The sequence below is a fragment of the Cherax quadricarinatus genome, chromosome 95 (assembly GCF_038502225.1).
Source record: "Cherax quadricarinatus isolate ZL_2023a chromosome 95, ASM3850222v1, whole genome shotgun sequence".
NCBI classification, from domain to species: Eukaryota; Metazoa; Arthropoda; class Malacostraca; order Decapoda; family Parastacidae; genus Cherax; species Cherax quadricarinatus.
Window position 1 is genome coordinate 8,404,209 of NC_091386.1, and position 6,000 is coordinate 8,410,208.

At 34.9% G+C, this 6,000-nt stretch overlaps 1 long non-coding RNA gene across 1 annotated transcript in view; it reads left to right on the top strand.

Moving 5' to 3' along the window:
• LOC128703942 (uncharacterized) overlaps positions 1 to 5,524 on the top strand; it is a 44,718-nt gene extending 39,194 nt beyond the window's left edge. Inside the window, exon 4 of the long non-coding RNA XR_011394693.1 lies at positions 2,707 to 5,524. This is a non-coding gene — a long non-coding RNA (uncharacterized lncRNA). The remainder of the gene's footprint in view (positions 1 to 2,706) is intronic.
• Positions 5,525 to 6,000: the final 476 nt, after the last annotated feature.

A 6,000-nucleotide genomic window follows, 5' to 3' on the forward strand; every position in this document is an offset into this window, starting at 1 on the left:
CCTACCGGCTACCTACGCTGTGGCCCAGAGCCATATTATTAACATCAACATACCTTGTTCACTGAATTTAATCATTTCTAACAACTACCTTTAGATGCCATCATAAACGAAGGGAGAAGTAATGAATAATTCATGCTGAAAATTGCAAACAAAAGCGGAGTGGGGGAGTGGCTGGGCCAAACACAGATTCATACATGTTTTCTCTGATGGTTGAGCAGAGAAAATGTAATGTTGTCCCTCCGCCCGGCTACCACACAGCCCCACAAGTATTATTATCAGAGCACATATAAAATATGCAATAAATGCCAGACAAGTTTACACTAACTTATATTAAGTTAACAATAGAAATAGGCATTAAAAACACAATAAAAGGTAAGATACACGCAGAATACACTTGTTACTTGCCTTAAAATATTAATATTAATATGTGAGAGGTGAGTTGCAGGGTGTTTATTGAATAAAATCAGAATGGCACACCATCATCCTCTAAATTGGCACCTAAAGCAAGAGGCTTACGACTTCTCTTTTTATCACAGCTATGCTTAGATGCCATCGTCAGTGAGAGCCAACTAGTTAACGAAAAAGTAAACGAGAGAGAGAACGAGATATGGAGTTCAGACATTGTAAGCACACAAACTGAACAGGTAGTGGGCGATCACTTGGTCAGGCGAAATAAATGCGTATTAATATGTGTCTACTTTTAGTTCATTCACGTCCGTTTGTAAGAGTTTGTAAAACATTTACCTCAATATTTTTTTTTTATAATAATAATAATTACCTCAATACAAATACTCTTACATTGTGTACAAGTTGTACAAGTTAGTACAGAATAAACAAACAGCAACACACCATTTTTAGAGTGAATGAAGATACAGTGGACCCCCGGTTAACGATATTTTTTCACTCCATAAGTATGTTCAGGTGCCAGTACTGACCAAAATTATTCCCATAAGGAATATTGTGAAGTAGATTAGTCCATTTCAGACCCCCAAACATACACGTACAAACGCACTTACATAAATACACTTACATAATTGGTCGCATTCGGAGGTAATCGTTATGCGGGGGTCCAATGTATTATTATTATTATTATTATTATCATCATCATCATAATAAAAAGCACTAAACCCACAAGTGTCGTGAATTGCTATATATAAAGTGAAGTCATACGAAAAGAATTATCCCCCAGTTTGACTAGAGAAAACGTAATTCTTCCGACACTACCTACACAGCTGCTTTGTAAACAAATCTCATATTTACGTCAATTTTTATTCTGTGAGTGTAGGTATCATGTTTATATGCTATGTAACGGGTTTCATATATAATTTTGAGGAAAATGTCATAGATGGATTAATGAAAATGCCTATATTAATGTAAAATAAGACATTTAGTGTACCCAAGAGTGATTATTATTACGTGGTATTGGCGTCATGAGTAGAGAGAGTCTTAATGATTTTAATGTGTACCTGCACACCAGCACAGTGTGTAAGTATATTTAGGTACAGGTACACGTAAGTATAATTATCAGAGTACATATAAAATATGTAGTAACTCTAAAATACTTGAAATTTTGGAAAGTTTCCTGACATAATAGATGTGGTCACGGAGAATGTAAACAGACCGGGTGGGGTGCACCGTATTTGAAAGACCGCTTGCCATATAGCAAATTTTGGCCATAATTTGACATCGCCGTATTAGCGGAATGCCGTAAAGTGGGGCCCTACTGTACGTATACAAATACACAACATATCCCTCCAAACTGCCAATATCCCAAACCCCTCCTTTAAAGTGCAGTCATTGTACTTCCCATTTCCAGGTCTGAAGTCCAGCTATATAAAAATAACTGGTTTCCCTGAATCCCTTCACTAAATATTACCCTGCTCACACTCCAACAGTTCGTCAGGTCCCAAATACCATTCGTCTCCATTCACTCCTATCTAACACGCTCACGCACGCTTGCTGGAAATCCAAGCCCCTCGCCCACAAAACCTCCTTTACCCCTTCCCTCCAACCTTATTGAGGACAATCCCTACCCTGCCTCCCTTCCCCTACAGATTTATATGCTCTCCATGTCATTTTATTTTGATCCATTCTCTCTAAATGACCAAACCACCTCAACAACCCCTCTTCAGCTCTCTGACTAATACTTTTATTAACTCCACACCTTCTCCTAATTTCCACACTCCGAATCTTCTGCATAATATTTACACCACACATTGCCCTTAGACAGGACATCTCCACTGCCTCCTCGCTGCAGCATTTACACCCCAAGCTTCACACCCATATAAGAGTGTTGGTACTACTATACTTTCATACATTCCCTTCTTTGTGTCCATAGATAACGTTTTTTTGTCTCAACATATACCTCAACGCACCACTCACCTTTTTTCCTTCATCAATTTTATGATTAACCTCATCCTTCATAAATCCATCCGCTGACACATCAACTCCCAAATATCTGAAAATATTCGCATCTTCCATACTCCTCCTGCCCAATTTGATATCCAATTTTTCTTTATCTAAATCATTTGATACCCTCATCACCTTACTCTTTTCTATGTTCAATATATGTTAAATATATATCATATATAAATAACTTAGATACCTATTACCATTTTGCTTTAGGGAAAGTTTTAAGAGTATCTTTTTATTTAGATATCCTAGAAAAAGTTTTAACTTTTCATTGTTTATCTTTCTGTTTTACAGGTACAAGTGGAAGTTCAGTACAACACAAACACTGCCAACATTCACTGTTATCAAACCTGACTGAGTGAGAGAAATAATCAAAATAGTGTTAATTCTTAAGTTTCATAAAGTGTACTATGCAGTAGTAAATACTTAAGATTCAGCATTTTAAAGTTCACTTAATGATTGTAAATACTGCAAGTGTATCTTTAACGTGTGTGTGTGTGTGTGTGTGTGTGTGTGTGTGTGTGTGTGTGTGTAAGTTCACTGACTTATCCAAACTTCTTGATTCTTTGCTAAATAAATAAGTACAGCCTCTCCTCACTTAACAACAGAGTTCCGTTCTTAAGACCACGTCGTTAAACAAGTTCGTCACTAAATGAGGAACATGCTATAATGGTAGTGAGTTTGTGTCAGCAATCTTTAATATTGTTTTAATGTCACCTTTGATCAAGTACTGTATTAAAATTATGTTGTACACTTAATCTCCTACATTTGTTAATTTACATGGCTGTCAGGCATCATATTTCAAGACATTATTTCTTTGTTCCATCCATCCACACTGTTCGTCATGTTCTTAATCAATCTTGGTGAATTAGTATACAAATAAATAGCAAATCTGATTTTCTCGTCTTGAAGTATTCTGGACTTGTTCTGTTATCTTTTTTTTTTTTTATTATTAATATACTGACCTTTAATATATACCTCACTTATGAAGCCCTTTACTATTATCAAAAAAAAATTGATAATAATACTTAAACCAAAAATAGGTTGATCAAAGTTATACTGTAAGATGTAAATTATATTTACACTGACATAAAAGTGTACTTTAAGTTATAGTCGGATACCATATTAGTTTCTATTGTCGAATGTAATTTTATATGATTTACCTCAGCACCTACTGGAAGATTACATCTCTGTCAGACATTTATGCACAGTTTCATTATTTATGGTGAGAAATGTTAGCAAAATAATTTCTGGTTGATCAGAAGAGAATTTGAATATTATAGAAATTACATATTTGTCCAGTAAGTTTGTAGGTTATACTAAAATGAAAAGACACGGAATGAGATATATAAACTTTTAACAATGGATAGAAAGTATTTCACTATTTTGTGTTGTAAATAGTTTTGATATAAAACTGTATTAGTTATGTGAAGGTCCACGCAGATGGAACTTCTAAAATGTTTGAATGATGTAAAGCCACATAGGAGTGAAGGAATATAATATTTCTGGGTCTGTGAGCCTATGCTATGAACCTGTGGATGTTTGCACACAACACTAACAAGTATTTGATTTAATTTTTACCAGATAAAATTTCACTCAATAAAGACATCATACTTTGCTAACACAACTGGCAATTAACGTAACAGTGTTACAAATATCTTAAAGTAACAAATTTTTTTTTTTGAGAAATCTAAAAGGTAATATGAGTGGGCATACAGAAAAAAAGCCACCTCAATGTTCGCTCTGTCTAAAAGTTTTTTCATGTAATTCTACTCTCAATAGACATAAGAAAGTTCATACTGGAGAGAGACCTTTTCAGTGTTCTGAGTGCCCAAAAAGTTTTACAAATAAATCCTCATTAGCAGATCATAACAGAATTCATACAGGAGAAAGACCATATCAGTGTCCAGTATGTCAAGAAAGCTTTGCACATAGGTCTTACGTCACTATACACAAGAGAATTCATACAGGAGAAAAACCATATCTGTGTACAGTATGTCACAAAGGCTTCAAGCAACCAGGTCACCTGGTAACACACATGCGAATTCATACTGGAGAAAAACCCTATCTGTGCTCAAAGTGTCCAAAAGCATTTTCCGTCAGAAGTGCTCAGGTAAAACATGAAAGAACTCATTTAGGAGTAAAACCATATCAGTGTTCAGAGTGTTTGAGATCATTTGCACAACACAGCAGACTCCTTGAACACATGTATGTTCATACAGAGCATAAACCATATAGGTGTTCAGAGTGTCACAAAGACTTCTTAACAAGAGCAAATCTGATAGGTCATTTGAAAATTCACATGGAAGAAAAACTCCACGTTTGTCCTTTGTGTCCAAAACGCTTTTTACGGAAAAATGGTTTAGTGAAGCATGTGAAAACTCATGGCAGACAAAAGGAACGGCCATTCCATTGTTATAAATGTCGAAAAGGCTTTTTGTACAAAACCAATCTATTGTACCATATGAGAATTCATACAGAGGAGAAAAAACATAATATCCAGTGTCTAAAAGACTTCAGGAAAAAACCACTTTGTAAAACTTCCGATGACAGCAGTTCTAGCAGGGATACCCCGGTGTAAAGTGTCTGAGACACAATACAGTGGTCCACAACTTACAGTTGCCTCAAGTTACACACTTCTGCACTTTATATGGTGCTTATGACTCTTGATCCAAGGAACTGGATTCAACCTCCCCTTCTGTGGATTGACCTGAATGCCTCCCATTCTCCCGGTGCTATACGACCCCTACAGTTAGGGGACTTTGGAAATATAATTAAAAAAACATACCATCTTTGTACTGTTATTTTTTATACAAATAATACAATTTGTTTTGTGTAGAGCTTTATCAAGTAGTGACTTGATAAAGCTCTATGTAGAGTTTTATAAAGTCATTACTCGATAAAGCTCTACAAAGAGAGGAAATTTTGTTCTGTAATGTGTGCCTTTTCTTCGCTGTTGTGTGCAACACAAAATTCACATACAACTCATTTGTAAATTGACAAATCAGAAACACAACTGATTTGTTAGTGGAAGAAGTTGTGTGTGTGTATCTGACTTGATACTTCTTAAAAACAAACTGTAAAAGCAGAATAAAAATGTACAAATAATTAATTTTGCAATTTTATCACCACTCGCTTCTTAAAATAAACAATTTTATCACCGCTCGCTTCTTAAAATAAACAATTTTATCACCGCTCGCTTCTTAAAATAAACAATTTTATCACCGCTCGCTTCTTAAAATAAACAATTTTATCACTGCTCGCTTCTTAAAATAAACAATTTTATCACCGCTCGCTTCTTAAAATAAACAATTTTATCACCGCTCGCTTCTTAAAATAAACAATTTTATCACTGCTCGCTTCTTAAAATAAACAATTTTATCACCGCTCGCTTCTTAAAATAAACAATTTTATCACCACTCGCTTCTTAAAATAAACAATTTTATCACCACTCGCTTCTTAAACAATTTTATCACCGCTTGCTTCTTAAAATAAACAAATAACAATTTGTTAGGTAAAAGAACACATGTACAACTAATGCGGCATTTTTATCGTGGCAGTCTTTTTCTCTCTAGGAATTTTGTCAAC